The following is a 22,638-nucleotide window of genomic DNA, read 5'->3' on the forward strand; positions in this document are numbered from 1 at the left end:
AGTGTCTTGCCACATGTCAACACTGGGTCTGACTGAGCGCCCCCAGGAGAGAGGCCCAAGCAAGACGCGCCCCGAGGAGCGTCTTGCCACATGTCAACACTGGGTCTAACTTAGCGCCTCCAGGAAAGAGGCCCAAGCAAGATGCGCACGAGGAGCGTCTTGCCACGTGTCACCACTGGGTCTGACTGAGCTCCTACAGGAGACAGGCCCAAGCAAGACGCGCCCCGAGGAGCGTCTTGCCACGTGTCACCACTGGGTCTGATTGAGCACCTCCAGGAGAGAGGCCCCAGCAAGACGCGCCCCGAGGAGCGTCTTGCCTTATGTCAGCACTCGGTCTGACTGAGCGCCTCCAGGAGAGAGGCCCAAGCAAGACGTGCCCGGAGGAGCGTCTTGCCACATGTCAGCACTCGGTCTGACTGAGCGCCTCCAGGAGAGAGGCCCAAGCAAGACGCGCCCCGAGGAGCGTCTTGACACATGTCTCCTCTGGGTCTGACTGAGCGCCTCCAGGAGAGAGGCCCAAGCAAGACGTGCCCCGAGGAGCGTCTTGACACATGTCAACACTGGGTCGGACTGAGGGCCTCCATGAGAGAAGCCCAAGCAAGACGTGCCCCGAGGAGCGTCTTGCCACTTGTAAACACTGGGACTGACTGAGCGCCTCCAGGAGAGAGGCCCGAGGAGCGTCTTGCCACATGTCAACACTGGGTCTGACAGAGGGCCTCCATGAGAGAGGCCCAAGCAAGACGCGCCCCGAGGAGTATCTTGCCACATGTCAACACTGGGTCTGACTGAGCGCCTCCAGGAGAGAGGCCCAAGCAAGACGCGCCCCGAGGAGCGTCTTGCCACGTGTCAACACTGGGTCTGACTTAGCGCCTCCAAGAGAGAGGCCCAAGCAAGATGCGCCCCGAGGAGCGTCTTGCCACGTGTCACCACTGGGTCTGACTGAGCTCCTCCAGGAGACAGGCCCAAGCAAGACGCGCCCCGAGGAGCGTCTTGCCACGTGTCACCACTGGGTCTGATTGAGCACCTCCAGGAGAGAGGCCCCAGCAAGACGCGCCCTGAGGAGCATCTTGCCTTATGTCAGCACTCAGTCTGACTGAGTGCCTCCAGGAGAGAGGCCCAAGCAAGACGCGCCCCGAGGAGCGTCTTGACACATGTCTCCTCTGGGTCTGACTGAGCGCCTCCAGGAGAGAGGCCCAAGCAAGACTTGCCCCGAGGAGCGTCTTGCCACATGTCAACACTGGGTCTGACTGAGCGCCTCCAGGAGAGAGGCCCGAGGAGCGTCTTGCCACATGTCACCTCTGGGTCTGACTGAGCGCCTCCAGGAGAGAGGTCCAAGCAAGACGTGCCCCGAGGAGCGTCTTGTCACATGTCAACAATGGGTCTGACTGAGGGCCTCCAGGAGAGAAGCCAAAGCAAGAAGCGCCCCGAGGAGCGTCTTGCCACATGTCAACACTGGGTCTGACTGAGCGCCTCCAGGAGAGAGGCCCAAGCAAGACACGCCCCGGGGAGCGTCTTGACACATGCCAACACTGGGTCTGACTGAGGGCCTCCATGTGAGAAGCCCAAGCAAGACGCGCCCCGAGAAGAGTCTTGCCACATGTCAACACTGGGTCTGACAGAGGGCATCCAGGAGAGAGGCCCAAGCAATACGCGCCCCGAGGAGCGTCTTGCCACATGTCAACAATGGGTCTGACTGAGGGCCTCCAGGAGAGAGGACCAAGCAAGACGCGCCCCGAGGAGCGTCTTGCCACATGTCAGACCTCGGTCTGACTGAGCGCCTCCAGGAGAGAGGCCCAAGCAAGACGTGCCCCGAGGAGCGTCTTGCCACATGTGAACACTGGGTCTGACTGAGCGCCTCCAGGAGAGAGGCTCAAGCAAGACGCGCCCCGAGGAGCATCTTGCCACATGTCAACACTGGGTCTGACTGAGCGCCTCCAGGAGAGAGGCCCAAGCAAGACGCGCCCCGAGGAGCATCTTGTCACATGTCACTACTCGGTCTGACTGAGTGCCTCCAGGAGAGAGGCCCAAGCAAGACGTGCCCCGAGGAGCGTCTTGCCACATGTCAACAATGGGTCTGACAGAGGGCCTCCAGGAGAGAAGCCCAAGCAAGAAGCGCCCCGAGGAGCATCTTGCCACATGTCAACACTGGGTCTGACTGAGCGCCTCCAGGAGAGAGGCCCAAGCAAGACACGCCCCGGGGAGCGTCTTGCCACATGTCACCACTGGGTCTGACTGAGCGCCTCCAGCAGAGAGACCCAAGCAAGAAGCGCCCCGAGGAGCGTTTTGCCACGTGTCAACACTGGGTCTTATTGAGGGCCTTCTGGAGAGAGGCCCAAGCAAGACGCGCCCCGAGGAGCGTCTTGCCACATGTCAACAATGGGTCTGACTGAGGGCCTCCAGGAGAGAAGCCCAAGCAAGACGCGCCCCGAGGAGCTTCTTGCCACATGTCAGCACTCGGTCTGACTGAGCGCCTCCAGGAGAGGCCAAAGCAAGACGCGCCCCGAGGAGCGTCTTGACACATGTCAACACTGGGTCTGACAGAGGGCCTCCATGAGAGAGGCCCAAGCAAGACGCGCCCCGAGGAGTGTCTTGCCACATGTCAACACTGGGTCTGACTGAGCGCCCCCAGGAGAGAGGCCCAAGCAAGACGCGCCCCGAGGAGCGTCTTGCCACATGTCAACACTGGGTCTGACTTAGCGCCTCCAGGAGAGAGGCCCAAGCAAGATGCGCACGAGGAGCGTCTTGCCACATGTCAACACTGGGTCTGACTTAGCGCCTCCAGGAGAGAGGCCCAAGCAAGATGCGCACGAGGAGCGTCTTGCCACGTGTCACCACTGGGTCTGACTGAGCTCCTCCAGGAGACAGGCCCAAGCAAGACGCGCCCCAAAGAGCGTCTTGCCACGTGTCACCACTGGGTCTGATTGAGCACCTCCAGGAGAGAGGCCCCAGCAAGACGCGCCCCGAGGAGCGTCTTGCCTTATGTCAGCACTCGGTCTGACTGAGCGCCTCCAGGAGAGAGGCCCAAGCAAGACGCGCCCGGAGGAGCGTCTTGCCACATGTCAGCACTCGGTCTGACTGAGCGCCTCCAGGAGAGAGGCCCAAGCAAGACGCGCCCCGAGGAGCGTCTTGACACATGTCTCCTCTGGGTCTGACTGAGCGCCTCCAGGAGAGAGGCCCAAGCAAGACGTGCCCCGAGGAGCGTCTTGACACATGGCAACACTGGGTCGGACTGAGGGTCTCCATGAGAGAAGCCCAAGCAAGACGCGCCCCGAGGAGAGTCTTGCCACATGTCAACACTGGGTTTGACTGAGGGCATTCAGGAGAGAGGCCCAAGCAATTTGCGCCCCGAGGAGCGTCTTGCCACATGTCACCACTGGGTCTGAATGAGCGCCTCCAGGAGAGAGGCCCAAGCAAGACGCGCCCCGAGGAGCGTCTTGTCACATGTCACTACTCGGTCTGACTGAGCACCTCCAGGAGAGAGGCCCAAGCAAGACGTGCTCCGAGGAGCGTCTTGCCACATGTCAACAATGGGTCTGACTGAGGGCCTCCAGGAGAGAAGCCCAAGCAAGAAGCGCCCCGAGGAGCATCTTGCCACATGTCAACACTGGGTCTGACTGAGCGCCTCCAGGAGAGAGGCCCAAGCAAGACACGCCCCGAGGAGCGTCTTGACACATGTCAACACTGGGTCTGACTGAGGGCCTTCATGAGAGAAGCCCAAGCAAGACGTGCCCCGAGGAGCGTCTTGCCACATGTCAACACTGGGTCTGACTGAGTGCCTCCATGAGAGAAGCCCCAGCAAGACGCGCCCCGAGGAGCTTCTTGCCACATGTCAACACTGGGTCTGACTGAGCGCCTCCAGGAGAGAGGCCCAAGCAAGACGCGCCCCGAGGAGCGTCTTGTCACATGTCACTACTCGGTCTGACTGAGCGCCTCCAGGAGAGAGGCCCAAGCAAGACGTGCCCCGAGGAGCGTCTTGCCACATGTAAACAATGGGTTTGACTGAGGGCCTCCAGGAGAGAAGCCCAAGCAAGAAGCGCCCCGAGGAGCGTCTTGCCACATGTCAACACTGGGTCTGACTGAGCGCCTCCAGGAGAGAGGCCCAAGCAAGACGCGCCCCGAGGAACGTCTTGCCACATGTCAACACTGGGTCTGACTGAGGGCCTCCAGGAGAGAGGCCCAAATAAGACGCGCCCCGAGGAGCGTCTTGCCACATGTCAACAATGGGTCTGACTGAGGGCCTCCAGGAGAGAAGCCCAAGCAAGACGCGCCCCGAGGAGTGTCTTGCCACATGTCAGCACTCGGTCTGACTGAGCGACTCCAGGAGAGAGGGCCAAGCAAGACACGCCCCGAGGAGCGTCTTGCCACATGTCAACACTGGGTCTGACTGAGGGCCTCCAGGAGAGAGGCCCAAGCAAGACGCGCCCCGAGGAGAGTCTTGCCACATGTCAGCACTCGGTCTGACTGAGCGCCTCCAGGAGAGAGGCCCAAGCAAGACGCGCCCCGAGGAGCGTCTTGCCACATGTCAACACTGGGTCTGACTGAGCGCCTCCAGGAGAGACGCCCAAGCAAGACGTGCCCCGAGGAGCGTCTTGACACATTTCTCCTCTGGGTCTGACTGAGCGACTCCAGGAGAGAGGCCCAAGCAAGACGTGCCCCGAGGAGCCTCTTTCCACATGTCAACACTGGGTCTGACTGAGTGCCTCCATGAGAGAAGCCCCAGCAAGACGCGCCCCGAGGAGCGTCTTGCCACATGTCAACACTGGGTCTGACTGAGCACCTCCAGGAGAGAGGCCCAAGCAAGACGCGCCCCGAGGAGCGTCTTGCCACATGTCAACACTGGGTCTGACTGAGCGCCTCCAGGAGAGAGGCCCGAGGAGCGTCTTGACACATGTCAACACTGGGTCTGACAGAGGGCCTCCATGAGAGAGGCCCAAGCAAGACGCGCCCCGAGGAGTATCTTGCCACATGTCAACACTGGGTCTGACTGAGCGCCTCCAGGAGAGAGGCCCAAGCAAGACGCGCCCCGAGGAGCGTCTTGCCACGTGTCAACACTGGGTCTGACTTAGCGCCTCCAAGAGAGAGGCCCAAGCAAGATGCGCCCCGAGGAGCGTCTTGCCACGTGTCACCACTGGGTCTGACTGAGCTCCTCCAGGAGACAGGCCCAAGCAAGACGCGCCCCGAGGAGCGTCTTGCCACGTGTCACCACTGGGTCTGATTGAGCACCTCCAGGAGAGAGGCCCCAGCAAGACGCGCCCTGAGGAGCATCTTGCCTTATGTCAGCACTCAGTCTGACTGAGTGCCTCCAGGAGAGAGGCCCAAGCAAGACGCGCCCCGAGGAGCGTCTTGACACATGTCTCCTCTGGGTCTGACTGAGCGCCTCCAGGAGAGAGGCCCAAGCAAGACTTGCCCCGAGGAGCGTCTTGCCACATGTCAACACTGGGTCTGACTGAGCGCCTCCAGGAGAGAGGCCCGAGGAGCGTCTTGCCACATGTCACCTCTGGGTCTGACTGAGCGCCTCCAGGAGAGAGGTCCAAGCAAGACGTGCCCCGAGGAGCGTCTTGTCACATGTCAACAATGGGTCTGACTGAGGGCCTCCAGGAGAGAAGCCAAAGCAAGAAGCGCCCCGAGGAGCGTCTTGCCACATGTCAACACTGGGTCTGACTGAGCGCCTCCAGGAGAGAGGCCCAAGCAAGACACGCCCCGGGGAGCGTCTTGACACATGCCAACACTGGGTCTGACTGAGGGCCTCCATGTGAGAAGCCCAAGCAAGACGCGCCCCGAGAAGAGTCTTGCCACATGTCAACACTGGGTCTGACAGAGGGCATCCAGGAGAGAGGCCCAAGCAATACGCGCCCCGAGGAGCGTCTTGCCACATGTCAACAATGGGTCTGACTGAGGGCCTCCAGGAGAGAGGACCAAGCAAGACGCGCCCCGAGGAGCGTCTTGCCACATGTCAGACCTCGGTCTGACTGAGCGCCTCCAGGAGAGAGGCCCAAGCAAGACGTGCCCCGAGGAGCGTCTTGCCACATGTGAACACTGGGTCTGACTGAGCGCCTCCAGGAGAGAGGCTCAAGCAAGACGCGCCCCGAGGAGCATCTTGCCACATGTCAACACTGGGTCTGACTGAGCGCCTCCAGGAGAGAGGCCCAAGCAAGACGCGCCCCGAGGAGCATCTTGTCACATGTCACTACTCGGTCTGACTGAGTGCCTCCAGGAGAGAGGCCCAAGCAAGACGTGCCCCGAGGAGCGTCTTGCCACATGTCAACAATGGGTCTGACAGAGGGCCTCCAGGAGAGAAGCCCAAGCAAGAAGCGCCCCGAGGAGCATCTTGCCACATGTCAACACTGGGTCTGACTGAGCGCCTCCAGGAGAGAGGCCCAAGCAAGACACGCCCCGGGGAGCGTCTTGCCACATGTCACCACTGGGTCTGACTGAGCGCCTCCAGCAGAGAGACCCAAGCAAGAAGCGCCCCGAGGAGCGTTTTGCCACGTGTCAACACTGGGTCTTATTGAGGGCCTTCTGGAGAGAGGCCCAAGCAAGACGCGCCCCGAGGAGCGTCTTGCCACATGTCAACAATGGGTCTGACTGAGGGCCTCCAGGAGAGAAGCCCAAGCAAGACGCGCCCCGAGGAGCTTCTTGCCACATGTCAGCACTCGGTCTGACTGAGCGCCTCCAGGAGAGGCCAAAGCAAGACGCGCCCCGAGGAGCGTCTTGACACATGTCAACACTGGGTCTGACAGAGGGCCTCCATGAGAGAGGCCCAAGCAAGACGCGCCCCGAGGAGTGTCTTGCCACATGTCAACACTGGGTCTGACTGAGCGCCCCCAGGAGAGAGGCCCAAGCAAGACGCGCCCCGAGGAGCGTCTTGCCACATGTCAACACTGGGTCTGACTTAGCGCCTCCAGGAGAGAGGCCCAAGCAAGATGCGCACGAGGAGCGTCTTGCCACATGTCAACACTGGGTCTGACTTAGCGCCTCCAGGAGAGAGGCCCAAGCAAGATGCGCACGAGGAGCGTCTTGCCACGTGTCACCACTGGGTCTGACTGAGCTCCTCCAGGAGACAGGCCCAAGCAAGACGCGCCCCAAAGAGCGTCTTGCCACGTGTCACCACTGGGTCTGATTGAGCACCTCCAGGAGAGAGGCCCCAGCAAGACGCGCCCCGAGGAGCGTCTTGCCTTATGTCAGCACTCGGTCTGACTGAGCGCCTCCAGGAGAGAGGCCCAAGCAAGACGCGCCCGGAGGAGCGTCTTGCCACATGTCAGCACTCGGTCTGACTGAGCGCCTCCAGGAGAGAGGCCCAAGCAAGACGCGCCCCGAGGAGCGTCTTGACACATGTCTCCTCTGGGTCTGACTGAGCGCCTCCAGGAGAGAGGCCCAAGCAAGACGTGCCCCGAGGAGCGTCTTGACACATGGCAACACTGGGTCGGACTGAGGGTCTCCATGAGAGAAGCCCAAGCAAGACGCGCCCCGAGGAGAGTCTTGCCACATGTCAACACTGGGTTTGACTGAGGGCATTCAGGAGAGAGGCCCAAGCAATTTGCGCCCCGAGGAGCGTCTTGCCACATGTCACCACTGGGTCTGAATGAGCGCCTCCAGGAGAGAGGCCCAAGCAAGACGCGCCCCGAGGAGCGTCTTGTCACATGTCACTACTCGGTCTGACTGAGCACCTCCAGGAGAGAGGCCCAAGCAAGACGTGCCCCGAGGAGCGTCTTGCCACATGTCAACAATGGGTCTGACTGAGGGCCTCCAGGAGAGAAGCCCAAGCAAGAAGCGCCCCGAGGAGCATCTTGCCACATGTCAACACTGGGTCTGACTGAGCGCCTCCAGGAGAGAGGCCCAAGCAAGACACGCCCCGAGGAGCGTCTTGACACATGTCAACACTGGGTCTGACTGAGGGCCTTCATGAGAGAAGCCCAAGCAAGACGTGCCCCGAGGAGCGTCTTGCCACATGTCAACACTGGGTCTGACTGAGTGCCTCCATGAGAGAAGCCCCAGCAAGACGCGCCCCGAGGAGCTTCTTGCCACATGTCAACACTGGGTCTGACTGAGCGCCTCCAGGAGAGAGGCCCAAGCAAGACGCGCCCCGAGGAGCGTCTTGTCACATGTCACTACTCGGTCTGACTGAGCGCCTCCAGGAGAGAGGCCCAAGCAAGACGTGCCCCGAGGAGCGTCTTGCCACATGTAAACAATGGGTTTGACTGAGGGCCTCCAGGAGAGAAGCCCAAGCAAGAAGCGCCCCGAGGAGCGTCTTGCCACATGTCAACACTGGGTCTGACTGAGCGCCTCCAGGAGAGAGGCCCAAGCAAGACGCGCCCCGAGGAACGTCTTGCCACATGTCAACACTGGGTCTGACTGAGGGCCTCCAGGAGAGAGGCCCAAATAAGACGCGCCCCGAGGAGCGTCTTGCCACATGTCAACAATGGGTCTGACTGAGGGCCTCCAGGAGAGAAGCCCAAGCAAGACGCGCCCCGAGGAGTGTCTTGCCACATGTCAGCACTCGGTCTGACTGAGCGACTCCAGGAGAGAGGGCCAAGCAAGACACGCCCCGAGGAGCGTCTTGCCACATGTCAACACTGGGTCTGACTGAGGGCCTCCAGGAGAGAGGCCCAAGCAAGACGCGCCCCGAGGAGAGTCTTGCCACATGTCAGCACTCGGTCTGACTGAGCGCCTCCAGGAGAGAGGCCCAAGCAAGACGCGCCCCGAGGAGCGTCTTGCCACATGTCAACACTGGGTCTGACTGAGCGCCTCCAGGAGAGACGCCCAAGCAAGACGTGCCCCGAGGAGCGTCTTGACACATTTCTCCTCTGGGTCTGACTGAGCGACTCCAGGAGAGAGGCCCAAGCAAGACGTGCCCCGAGGAGCCTCTTTCCACATGTCAACACTGGGTCTGACTGAGTGCCTCCATGAGAGAAGCCCCAGCAAGACGCGCCCCGAGGAGCGTCTTGCCACATGTCAACACTGGGTCTGACTGAGCACCTCCAGGAGAGAGGCCCAAGCAAGACGCGCCCCGAGGAGCGTCTTGCCACATGTCAACACTGGGTCTGACTGAGCGCCTCCAGGAGAGAGGCCCGAGGAGCGTCTTGACACATGTCACCTCTGGGTCTGACTGAGCGCCTCCAGGAGAGAGGCCCAAGCAAGAATCGCCCGAGGAGTGTCTTGACACATGTCAACACTGGGTCTGACTGAGCACCTCCAGGAGAGAGGTCCAAGTAAGAAGCGCCCCGAGGAGCGTCTTGCCACATGTCAACACTGGGTCTGACTGAGTGCCTCCATGAGAGAAGCCCCAGCAAGACGCGCCCCGAGGAGCGTCTTGTCAACATGTCACTACTCGGTCTGACTGAGCGCCTCCAGGAGAGAGGCCCAAGCAAGACGTGCCCCGAGGAGCGTCTTGCCACATGTCACTACTCGGTCTGACTGAGCGCCTCCAGGAGAGAGGTCCAAGCAACATGCGCCCCGAGGAGCGTCTTGCCACATGTCAACACTGGGTCTGACTGAGTGCCTCCATGAGAGAAGCCCCAGCAAGAAGCGCCCCGAGGAGCGTCTTGCCACATGTCACTACTCGGTCTGACTGAGCGCCTCCAGGAGAGAGGCCCAAGCAAGACGTGCCCCGAGGAGCGTCTTGCCACATGTCAACAATGGGTCTGACTGAGGGCCTCCAGGAGAGAAGCCCAAGCAAGAAGCGCCCCGAGGAGCGTCTTGCGACATGTCAACACTGGGTCTGACTGAGCGCCTCCAGGAGAGAGGCCCAAGCAAGACACGCCCCGAGGAGCGTCTTGACGCATGTCAACACTGGGTCTGACTGAGGGCCTCCATGAGAGAAGCCCAAGCAAGATGCGCCCCGAGGAGCGTCTTTCCACATGTCAACACTGGGTCTGACTGAGTGCCTCCATGAGAGAAGCCCCAGCAAGACGCGCCCCGAGGAGCGTCTTGCCACATGTCAACACTGGGTCTGACTAAGCACCTCCAGGAGAGAGGCCCAAGCAAGACGCGCCCCGAGAAGCGTCTTGCCACATGTCAACACTGGGTCTGACTGAGCGCCTCCAGGAGAGAGGCCCGAGGAGCGTCTTGACACATGTCACCTCTGGGTCTGACTGAGCGCCTCCAGGAGCGAGGCCCAAGCAAGAATCACCCGAGGAGCGTCTTGACACATGTAGACACTGGGTCTGACTGAGCACCTCCAGGAGAGAGGTCCAAGTAAGAAGCGCCCCGAGGAGCGTCTTGCCACATGTCAACACTGGGTCTGACTGAGTGCCTCCATGAGAGAAGCCCCAGCAAGACGCGCCCCGAGGAGCGTCTTGTCACATGTCACTACTCGGTCTGACTGAGCGCCTCCAGGAGAGAGGCCCAAGCAAGACGTGCCCCGAGGAGCGTCTTGCCACATGTCACTACTCGGTCTGACTGAGCGCCTCCAGGAGAGAGGTCCAAGCAACACGCGCCCCGAGGAGCGTCTTGCCACATGTCAACACCGGGTCTGACTGAGTGCCTCCATGAGAGAAGCCCCCGCAAGACGCGCCCCGAGGAGCGTCTTGCCACATGTCATGACTCGGTCTGACTGAGCGCCTCCAGGAGAGAGGCCCAAGCAAGACGTGCCCCGAGGAGCGTCTTGCCACATGTCAACAATGGGTCTGACTGAGGGCCTCCAGGAGAGAAGCCCAAGCAAGAAGCGCCCCGAGGAGCCTCTTGCCACATATCAACACTGGGTCTGACTGAGCGCCTCCAGGAGAGAGGCCCAAGCAAGACACGCCCCGAGGAGCGTCTTGACACATGGCAACACTGGGTCTGACTGAGGGCCTCCATGAGAGAAGCCCAAGCAAGACGCGCCCCGAGGAGAGTCTTGCCACATGTCAACACTGGGTCTGACAGACGGCATCCAGGAGAGAGGCCCAAGCAATACGCGCCCCGAGGAGCGTCTTGCCACATGTCAACAATGGGTCTGACTGAGGGCCTCCAGGAGAGAAGCCAAAGCAAGACGCGCCCCGAGGAGCTTCTTTCCACATGTCAACAATGGGTCTTACTGAGGGCCTCCATGAGAGAAGCCCAAGCAAGACGCACCCCGAGGAATGTCTTGCCACATGTCAACACTGTGTCTGACTGAGCGCCTCCAGGAGAGAGGCCCAAGCAAGACGCGCCCGAGGAGCGTCTTGCCACGTGTCAACACTGGGTCTGACTTAGCGCCTCCAGGAGAGAGGCCCAAGCAAGATGCGCCCCGAGGAGCGTCTTGCCACGTGTCACCACTGGGTCTGACTGAGCTCCTCCAGGAGAGAGGCCCAAGCAAGACGCGCCCAGAGGAGCGTCTTGCCACGTGTCACCACTGGGTCTGATTGAGCACCTCCAGATGAGAGGCCCCAGCAAGACGCGCCCCGAGGAGCGTCTTGCCAAATGTCACTACTCGGTCTGACTGAGCGCCTCCAGGAGGGAGGTCCAAACAAGACGCGCCCCGAGGAGCCTCTTGCCACATGTCACTACTCGGTCTGACTGAGCGCCTCCAGGAGAGAGGCCCAAGCAAGACACGCCCCGAGGAGCTTCTTGACACATGTCAACACTGGGTCTGACTGAGGGCCTCCATGAGAGAAGCCCAAGCAAGATGCGCCCCGAGGAGAGTCTTGCCACATGTCAACACTGGGTCTGACAGAGGGCATCAAGGAGAGAGGCCCAATTAAGACGTGCCCCGAGGAGCGTCTTGCCACATGTCAACACTGGGTCTGACTGAGCTTCTCCAGGAGAGAGGCCCAAGCAAGACGCGCCCCGAGGAGCGTCTTGCCACATGTCACCTCTGGGTCTGACTGAGCACCTCCAGGAGAGAGGCCCAAGCAAGACGCGCCCCGAGGAGCGTCTTGTCACATTTCAACACTGGGTCTGACTGAGCGCCTCCGGGAGAGAGGCCCAAGCAAGACGCGCCCCGAGGAGCGTCTTGCCACATGTCAGCACTCGGTCTGACTGAGCGCCTCCAGGAGAGAGGCGCAAGCAAGACGCGCCCCTAGGAGCGTCTTGCCATATGTCAACACTGGGTCTGATTGAGCGCCTCCAGGAGAGAGGACCAAGCAAGACGCGCCCGGAGGAGTGTTTTGTCACATGTCAACACTGGGTCTGACAGAGGGCCTCAAGGAGAGAGGCCCATGCAAGATGCGCCCCGAGGAGCATCTTGCCACATGTCAACACTGGGTCTGACTGAGTGCCTCCATGAGAGAAGCCCCAGCAAGAAGCGCCCCGAGGAGCGTCTTGCCACATGTCACTACTCGGTCTGACTGAGCGCCTCCAGGAGAGAGGCCCAAGCAAGACGTGCCCCGAGGAGCGTCTTGCCACATGTCAACAATGGGTCTGACTGAGGGCCTCCAGGAGAGAAGCCCAAGCAAGAAGCGCCCCGAGGAGCGTCTTGCGACATGTCAACACTGGGTCTGACTGAGCGCCTCCAGGAGAGAGGCCCAAGCAAGACACGCCCCGAGGAGCGTCTTGACGCATGTCAACACTGGGTCTGACTGAGGGCCTCCATGAGAGAAGCCCAAGCAAGATGCGCCCCGAGGAGCGTCTTTCCACATGTCAACACTGGGTCTGACTGAGTGCCTCCATGAGAGAAGCCCCAGCAAGACGCGCCCCGAGGAGCGTCTTGCCACATGTCAACACTGGGTCTGACTAAGCACCTCCAGGAGAGAGGCCCAAGCAAGACGCGCCCCGAGAAGCGTCTTGCCACATGTCAACACTGGGTCTGACTGAGCGCCTCCAGGAGAGAGGCCCGAGGAGCGTCTTGACACATGTCACCTCTGGGTCTGACTGAGCGCCTCCAGGAGCGAGGCCCAAGCAAGAATCACCCGAGGAGCGTCTTGACACATGTAGACACTGGGTCTGACTGAGCACCTCCAGGAGAGAGGTCCAAGTAAGAAGCGCCCCGAGGAGCGTCTTGCCACATGTCAACACTGGGTCTGACTGAGTGCCTCCATGAGAGAAGCCCCAGCAAGACGCGCCCCGAGGAGCGTCTTGTCACATGTCACTACTCGGTCTGACTGAGCGCCTCCAGGAGAGAGGCCCAAGCAAGACGTGCCCCGAGGAGCGTCTTGCCACATGTCACTACTCGGTCTGACTGAGCGCCTCCAGGAGAGAGGTCCAAGCAACACGCGCCCCGAGGAGCGTCTTGCCACATGTCAACACCGGGTCTGACTGAGTGCCTCCATGAGAGAAGCCCCCGCAAGACGCGCCCCGAGGAGCGTCTTGCCACATGTCATGACTCGGTCTGACTGAGCGCCTCCAGGAGAGAGGCCCAAGCAAGACGTGCCCCGAGGAGCGTCTTGCCACATGTCAACAATGGGTCTGACTGAGGGCCTCCAGGAGAGAAGCCCAAGCAAGAAGCGCCCCGAGGAGCCTCTTGCCACATATCAACACTGGGTCTGACTGAGCGCCTCCAGGAGAGAGGCCCAAGCAAGACACGCCCCGAGGAGCGTCTTGACACATGGCAACACTGGGTCTGACTGAGGGCCTCCATGAGAGAAGCCCAAGCAAGACGCGCCCCGAGGAGAGTCTTGCCACATGTCAACACTGGGTCTGACAGACGGCATCCAGGAGAGAGGCCCAAGCAATACGCGCCCCGAGGAGCGTCTTGCCACATGTCAACAATGGGTCTGACTGAGGGCCTCCAGGAGAGAAGCCAAAGCAAGACGCGCCCCGAGGAGCTTCTTTCCACATGTCAACAATGGGTCTTACTGAGGGCCTCCATGAGAGAAGCCCAAGCAAGACGCGCCCCGAGGAGTGTCTTGCCACATGTCAACACTGTGTCTGACTGAGCGCCTCCAGGAGAGAGGCCCAAGCAAGACGCGCCCGAGGAGCGTCTTGCCACGTGTCAACACTGGGTCTGACTTAGCGCCTCCAGGAGAGAGGCCCAAGCAAGATGCGCCCCGAGGAGCGTCTTGCCACGTGTCACCACTGGGTCTGACTGAGCTCCTCCAGGAGAGAGGCCCAAGCAAGACGCGCCCAGAGGAGCGTCTTGCCACGTGTCACCACTGGGTCTGATTGAGCACCTCCAGATGAGAGGCCCCAGCAAGACGCGCCCCGAGGAGCGTCTTGCCAAATGTCACTACTCGGTCTGACTGAGCGCCTCCAGGAGGGAGGTCCAAACAAGACGCGCCCCGAGGAGCCTCTTGCCACATGTCACTACTCGGTCTGACTGAGCGCCTCCAGGAGAGAGGCCCAAGCAAGACACGCCCCGAGGAGCTTCTTGACACATGTCAACACTGGGTCTGACTGAGGGCCTCCATGAGAGAAGCCCAAGCAAGATGCGCCCCGAGGAGAGTCTTGCCACATGTCAACACTGGGTCTGACAGAGGGCATCAAGGAGAGAGGCCCAATTAAGACGTGCCCCGAGGAGCGTCTTGCCACATGTCAACACTGGGTCTGACTGAGCTTCTCCAGGAGAGAGGCCCAAGCAAGACGCGCCCCGAGGAGCGTCTTGCCACATGTCACCTCTGGGTCTGACTGAGCACCTCCAGGAGAGAGGCCCAAGCAAGACGCGCCCCGAGGAGCGTCTTGTCACATTTCAACACTGGGTCTGACTGAGCGCCTCCGGGAGAGAGGCCCAAGCAAGACGCGCCCCGAGGAGCGTCTTGCCACATGTCAGCACTCGGTCTGACTGAGCGCCTCCAGGAGAGAGGCGCAAGCAAGACGCGCCCCTAGGAGCGTCTTGCCATATGTCAACACTGGGTCTGATTGAGCGCCTCCAGGAGAGAGGACCAAGCAAGACGCGCCCGGAGGAGTGTTTTGCCACATGTCAACACTGGGTCTGACAGAGGGCCTCAAGGAGAGAGGCCCATGCAAGATGCGCCCCGAGGAGCATCTTGCCACATGTCAACAATGGGTCTGACTGAGGGCCTCCAGGAGAGAAGCCCAAGCAAGAAGCGCCCCGAGGAGTGTCTTGCCACATGTCAGCACTCGGTCTTACTGAGCGCCTCCAGGAGAGAGGCCCAAATGAGACGCGCCCCGAGGAGCGTCTTGCCACATGTCAACAATGGGTCTGACTGAGGGCCTCCAGGAGAGAAGCCCAAGCAAGACGCGCCCCGAGGAGCGTCTTGCCACATGTCAGATCTCGGTCTGACTGAGCGCCTCCAGGATAGAGGCCCAAGCAAGACGTGCCCCGAGGAGCGTCTTGCCACATGTCAACAATGGGTCTGACTGAGCGCCTCCAGGAGAGAGGCCCAAGCAAGATGCGCCCCGAGGAGCGTCTTGCCACATGTGAACACTGGGTCTGACTGTGCGCCTCCAGGGGAGAGGCCCAAGCAAGACGCGCCCCGAGGAGCATCTTGCCACATGTCAACACTGGGTCTGACTGAGCGCCTCCAGGAGAGAGGCCCAAGCAAGACGCGCCCCGAGGAGCGTCTTGTCACATGTCACTACTCGGTCTGACTGAGTGCCTCCAGGAGAGAGGCCAAAGCAAGACATGCCCCGAGGAGCGTCTTGCCACATGTCAACAATGGGTCTGACTGAGGGCCTCCAGGAGAGAAGCCCAAGCAAGAAGCACCCCGAGGAGCGTCTTGCCACATGTCAACACTGGGTCTGACTGAGCGCCTCCAGGAGAGAGGCCCAAGCAAGACACGCCCCGAGGAGCGTCTTGACACATGTCAACACTGGGTCTGACTGAGGGCCTCCATGAGAGAAGCCCAAGCAAGACGCGCCCCGAGGAGAGTCTTGCCACATGTCAACACTGGGTCTGACAGAGGGCATCCAGGAGAGAGGCCCAAGCAATACGCGCCCCGAGGAGCGTCTTGTCACATGTCAACAATGGGTCTGACTGAGGGCCTCCAGGAGAGAAGCCCAAGGAAGACGCGCCCCGAGGAGCTTCTTGCCACATGTCAGCACTCGGTCTGACTGAGCGCCTCCAGGAGAGAGGCCAAAGCAAGATGCGCCCCGAAGAGCGTCTTGACACACGTCAACACTGGGTCTGACAGAGGGCCTCCATGAGAGAGGCCCAAGCAAGGTGCGCCCCGAGGAGCATCTTGCCACATGTCAACACTGGGTTTGACAGAGGGCCTCCAGGAGAGAGGCCCAAGCAAGACGCGCCCCGAGGAGCATCTTGCCACATGTCAACACTGGGTCTGACTGAGCGCCTCCAGGAGAGAGGCCCAAGCAAGACGCGCCCCGATGAGCGTCTTGTCACATGTCACTACTCGGTCTGACTGAGTGCCTCCAGGAGAGAGGCCCAAGCAAGACGTGCCCCGAGGAGCGTCTTGCCACATGTCAACAATGGGTCTGACTGAGGGCCTCCAGGAGAGAAGCCCAAGCAAGAAGCGCCCCGAGGAGCGTCTTGCCACATGTCAACACTGGGTCTGACTGAGCGCCTCCAGGAGAGAGGCCCAAGCAAGACACGCCCCGAGGAGCGTCTTGACACATGTCAACACTGGGTCTGACTGAGGGCCTCCATGAGAGAAGCCCAAGCAAGACGCGCCCCGAGGAGAGTCTTGCCACATGTCAACACTGGGTCTGACAGAGGGCATCCAGGAGAGAGGCCCAAGCAATACGCGCCCCGAGGAGCGTCTTGCCACATGTCACCACTGGGTCTGACTGAGCGCCTCCAGGAGAGAGGCCCAAGCAAGACGCGCCCCGAGGAGCGTCTTGACACATGTCAACACTGGGTCTGACAGAGGGCCTCCATGAGAGAGGCCCAAGCAAGACGCGCCCCGTGGAGCTTCTTGCCACATGTCAGCACTCGGTCTGACTGAGCGCCTCCAGGAGAGGCCAAAGCAAGACGCGCCCCGAGGAGCGTCTTGACACATGTCAACACTGGGTCTGACAGAGGGCCTCCATGAGAGAGGCCCAAGCAAGACGCGCCCCGAGGAGTGTCTTGCCACATGTCAACACTGGGACTGACTGAGCGCCTCCAGGAGAGAGGCCCAAGCAAGATGCGCACCGAGGAGCGTCTTGCCACGTGTCACCACTGGGTCTGACTGAGCTCCTCCAGGAGACAGGCCCAAGCAAGACGCGCCCCGAGGAGCGTCTTGCCTTATGTCAGCACTCGGTCTGACTGAGCGCCTCCAGGAGAGAGGCCCAAGCAAGACGCGCCCGGAGGAGCGTCTTGCCACATGTCAGCACTCGGTCTGACTGAGCGCCTCCAGGAGAGAGGCCCAAGCAAGACACGCCCCGAGGAGCGTCTTGACACATGTCTCCTCTGGGTCTGACTGAGCGCCTCCAGGAGAGAGGCCCAAGCAAGACGTGCCCCGAGGAGCGTCTTGACACATGTCAACACTGGGTCGGACTGAGGGCCTCCAGGAGAGAAGCCCAAGCAAGAAGCGCCCCGAGGAGTGTCTTGCCACATGTCAGCACTCGGTCTTACTGAGCGCCTCCAGGAGAGAGGCCCAAATGAGACGCGCCCCGAGGAGCGTCTTGCCACATGTCAACAATGGGTCTGACTGAGGGCCTCCAGGAGAGAAGCCCAAGCAAGACGCGCCCCGAGGAGCGTCTTGCCACATGTCAGATCTCGGTCTGACTGAGCGCCTCCAGGATAGAGGCCCAAGCAAGACGTGCCCCGAGGAGCGTCTTGCCACATGTCAACAATGGGTCTGACTGAGCGCCTCCAGGAGAGAGGCCCAAGCAAGACGCGCCCCGAGGAGCGTCTTGCCACATGTGAACACTGGGTCTGACTGTGCGCCTCCAGGGGAGAGGCCCAAGCAAGACGCGCCCCGAGGAGCATCTTGCCACATGTCAACACTGGGTCTGACTGAGCGCCTCCAGGAGAGAGGCCCAAGCAAGACGCGCCCCGAGGAGCGTCTTGTCACATGTCACTACTCGGTCTGACTGAGTGCCTCCAGGAGAGAGGCCAAAGCAAGACGTGCCCCGAGGAGCGTCTTGCCACATGTCAACAATGGGTCTGACTGAGGGCCTCCAGGAGAGAAGCCCAAGCAAGAAGCACCCCGAGGAGCGTCTTGCCACATGTCAACACTGGGTCTGACTGAGCGCCTCCAGGAGAGAGGCCCAAGCAAGACACGCCCCGAGGAGCGTCTTGACACATGTCAACACTGGGTCTGACTGAGGGCCTCCATGAGAGAAGCCCAAGCAAGACGCGCCCCGAGGAGAGTCTTGCCACATGTCAACACTGGGTCTGACAGAGGGCATCCAGGAGAGAGGCCCAAGCAATACGCGCCCCGAGGAGCGTCTTGTCACATGTCAACAATGGGTCTGACTGAGGGCCTCCAGGAGAGAAGCCCAAGGAAGACGCGCCCCGAGGAGCTTCTTGCCACATGTCAGCACTCGGTCTGACTGAGCGCCTCCAGGAGAGAGGCCAAAGCAAGATGCGCCCCGAAGAGCGTCTTGACACACGTCAACACTGGGTCTGACAGAGGGCCTCCATGAGAGAGGCCCAAGCAAGGTGCGCCCCGAGGAGCATCTTGCCACATGTCAACACTGGGTTTGACAGAGGGCCTCCAGGAGAGAGGCCCAAGCAAGACGCGCCCCGAGGAGCATCTTGCCACATGTCAACACTGGGTCTGACTGAGCGCCTCCAGGAGAGAGGCCCAAGCAAGACGCGCCCCGATGAGCGTCTTGTCACATGTCACTACTCGGTCTGACTGAGTGCCTCCAGGAGAGAGGCCCAAGCAAGACGTGCCCCGAGGAGCGTCTTGCCACATGTCAACAATGGGTCTGACTGAGGGCCTCCAGGAGAGAAGCCCAAGCAAGAAGCGCCCCGAGGAGCGTCTTGCCACATGTCAACACTGGGTCTGACTGAGCGCCTCCAGGAGAGAGGCCCAAGCAAGACACGCCCCGAGGAGCGTCTTGACACATGTCAACACTGGGTCTGACTGAGGGCCTCCATGAGAGAAGCCCAAGCAAGACGCGCCCCGAGGAGAGTCTTGCCACATGTCAACACTGGGTCTGACAGAGGGCATCCAGGAGAGAGGCCCAAGCAATACGCGCCCCGAGGAGCGTCTTGCCACATGTCACCACTGGGTCTGACTGAGCGCCTCCAGGAGAGAGGCCCAAGCAAGACGCGCCCCGAGGAGCGTCTTGACACATGTCAACACTGGGTCTGACAGAGGGCCTCCATGAGAGAGGCCCAAGCAAGACGCGCCCCGTGGAGCTTCTTGCCACATGTCAGCACTCGGTCTGACTGAGCGCCTCCAGGAGAGGCCAAAGCAAGACGCGCCCCGAGGAGCGTCTTGACACATGTCAACACTGGGTCTGACAGAGGGCCTCCATGAGAGAGGCCCAAGCAAGACGCGCCCCGAGGAGTGTCTTGCCACATGTCAACACTGGGACTGACTGAGCGCCTCCAGGAGAGAGGCCCAAGCAAGATGCGCACCGAGGAGCGTCTTGCCACGTGTCACCACTGGGTCTGACTGAGCTCCTCCAGGAGACAGGCCCAAGCAAGACGCGCCCCGAGGAGCGTCTTGCCTTATGTCAGCACTCGGTCTGACTGAGCGCCTCCAGGAGAGAGGCCCAAGCAAGACGCGCCCGGAGGAGCGTCTTGCCACATGTCAGCACTCGGTCTGACTGAGCGCCTCCAGGAGAGAGGCCCAAGCAAGAAACGCCCCGAGGAGCGTCTTGACACATGTCTCCTCTGGGTCTGACTGAGCGCCTCCAGGAGAGAGGCCCAAGCAAGACGTGCCTCGAGGAGCGTCTTGACACATGTCAACACTGGGTCGGACTGAGGAACTGCATGAGAGAAGCCCAAGCAAGACGCGCCCCGAGGAGAGTCTTGCCACATGTCAACACTGGGTTTGACTGAGGGCATTCAGGAGAGAGGCCCAAGCAATACGCGCCCCGAGGAGCGTCTTGCCACATGTCACCACTGGGTCTGAATGAGCACCTCCAGGAGAGAGGCCCAAGCAAGAAGCGCCCCGAGGAGCGTCTTGTCACATGTCACTACTCGGTCTGACTGAGCGCCTCCAGGAGAGAGGCCCAAGCAAGACGTGCCCCGAGGAGCGTCTTGCCACATGTCAACAATGGGTCTGACTGAGGGCCTCCAGGAGAGAAGCCCAAGCAAGAAGCGCCCCGAGGAGCATCTTGCCACATGTCAACACTGGGTCTGACTGAGCGCCTCCAGGAGAGAGGCCCAAGCAAGGCACGCCCCGAGGAGCGTCTTGACACATGTCAACACTGGGTCTGACTGAGGGCCTCCATGAGAGAAGCCCAAGCAAGACGTGCCCCGAGGAGCGTCTTGCCACATGTCAGATCTCGGTCTGACAGAGCGCCTCCAGGAGAGAGGCCCAAGCAAGACGCGCCCCGAGGAGCGTCTTGCCACATGTGAACACTGGGTCTGACTGAGTGCCTCCAGGAGAGAGGCCCAAGCAAGACGCGCCCCGAGGAGCATCTTGCCACATGTCAACACTGGGTCTGACTGAGCGCCTCCAGGAGAGAGGCCCAAGGAAGACGCGCCCCGAGGAGCGTCTTGTCACATGTCACTACTCGGTCTGACTGAGTGCCTCCAGGAGAGAGGCCCAAGCAAGATGTGCCCCGAGGAGCGTCTTGCCACATGTCAACAATGGGTCTGACTGAGGGCCTCCAGGAGAGAAGCCCAAGCAAGAAGCGCCCCGAGGAGTGTCTTGCCACATGTCAACACTGGGTCTGACTGAGCGCCTCCAGGAGAGAGGCGCAAGCAAGACACGCCCCGAGGAGCGTCTTGACACATGTCAACACTGGGTCTGACTGAGGGCCTCCATGAGAGAAGCCCAAGCAAGACGCGCCCCGAGGAGAGTCTTGCCACATGTCAACACTGGGTCTGACAGAGGGCATCCAGGAGAGAGGCCCAAGCAATACGCGCCCCGAGGAGCGTCTTGCCACATGTCACCACTGGGTCTGACTGAGCGCCTCCAGGAGAGAGGCCCAAGCAAGAAGCGCCCCGAGGAGCGTCTTGCCACGTGTCAACACTGGGTCTGATTGAGGGCCTTCTGGAGAGAGGCCCAAGCAAGACGCGCCCCGAGGAGCGTCTTGCCACATGTCAACAATGGGTCTGACTGAGGGCCTCCAGGAGAGGCCAAAGCAAGACGCGCCCCGAGGAGCGTCTTGACACATGTCAACACTGGGTCTGACAGAGGGCCTCCATGAGAGAGACCCAAGCAAGACGCGCCCCGAGGAGCGTCTTGCCACGTGTCAAAACTGGGTCTGACTTAGCGCCTCCAGGAGAGAGGCCCAAGCAAGATGCGCACCGAGGAGCGTCTTGCCACGTGTCACCACTGGGTCTGACTGAGCTCCTCCAGGAGACAGGCCCAAGCAAGACGCGCCCCGAGAAGCATCTTGCCACGTGTCACCACTGGGTCTGATTGAGCACCTCCAGGAGAGAGGCCCCAGCAAGACGCGCCCCGAGGAGCGTCTTGCCTTATGTCAGCACTCGGTCTGACTGAGCGCCTCCAGGAGAGAGGCCCAAGCAAGACGCGCCCGGAGGAGCGTCTTGCCACATGTCAGCACTCGGTCTGACTGAGCGCCTCCAGGAGAGAGGCCCAAGCAAGACGCGCCCCGAGGAGCGTCTTGACACATGTCTCCTCTGGGTCTGACTGAGCGCCTCCAGGAGAGAGGCCCAAGCAAGACGTGCCCCGAGGAGCGTCTTGACACATGTCAACACTGGGTCGGACTGAGGAACTCCATGAGAGAAGCCCAAGCAAGACGTGCCCCGAGGAGAGTCTTGCCACATGTCAACACTGGGTTTGACTGAGGGCATTCAGGAGAGAGGCCCAAGCAAGACGCGCCCCGAGGAGCGTCTTGCCACATGTCACCACTGGGTCTGAATGAGCGCCTCCAGGAGAGAGGCCCAAGCAAGACGCGCCCCGAGGAGCGTCTTGTCACATGTCACTACTCGGTCTGACTGAGCGCCTCCAGGAGAGAGGCCCAAGCAAGACGTGCCCCGAGGAGCGTCTTGCCACATGTCAACAATGGGTCTGACTGAGGGCCTCCAGGAGAGAAGCCCAAGCAAGACGCGCCCCGAGGAGCGTCTTGCCACATGTCAACACTGGGTCTGACTGAGCGCCTCCAGGAGAGAGGCCCAAGCAAGACACGCCCCGAGGAGCGTCTTGACACATGTCAACACTGGGTCTGACTGAGGGCCTCCATGAGAGAAGCCCAAGCAAGACGCGCCCCGAGGAGAGTCTTGCCACATGACAACACTGGGTCTGACAGAGGGCATCCAGGAGAGAGGCCCAAGCAATACGCGCCCCGAGGAGCGTCTTGCCACATGTCACCACTTGGTCTGACTGAGCGCCTCCAGGAGAGAGGCCCAAGCAAGAAGCGCCCCGAGGAGCGTCTTGCCACATGTCAGCACTCGGTCTGACTGAGCGCCTCCAGGAGAGAGGCCCAAGCAAGACGCGCCCCGAGGAGCGTCTTGCCACATGTCAACACTGGGTCTGACTGAGGGCCTCCAGGAGAGAGGCCCAAATAAGACGCGCCCCGAGGAGTGTCTTGCCACATGTCAACAATGGGTCTGACTGAGGGCCTCCAGGAGAGACGCCCAAGCAAGACGCGCCCCGAGGAGTGTCTTGCAACATGTCAGCACTCGGTCTCACTGAGCGACTCCAGGAGAGAGGCCCAAGCAAGACGCGCCCCGAGGAGCGTCTTGCCACATGTCAACACTGGGTCTGACTGAGCGCCTCCAGGAGAGAGGCCCGAGGAGCGTCTTGACACATGTCACCTCTGGGTCTGACTGAGCGCCTCCAGGAGAGAGGCCCAAGCAAGAATCGC

The sequence above is a fragment of the Nothobranchius furzeri genome, chromosome 17 (genome assembly GCF_043380555.1).
Source record: "Nothobranchius furzeri strain GRZ-AD chromosome 17, NfurGRZ-RIMD1, whole genome shotgun sequence".
NCBI lineage: Eukaryota > Metazoa > Chordata > Actinopteri > Cyprinodontiformes > Nothobranchiidae > Nothobranchius > Nothobranchius furzeri.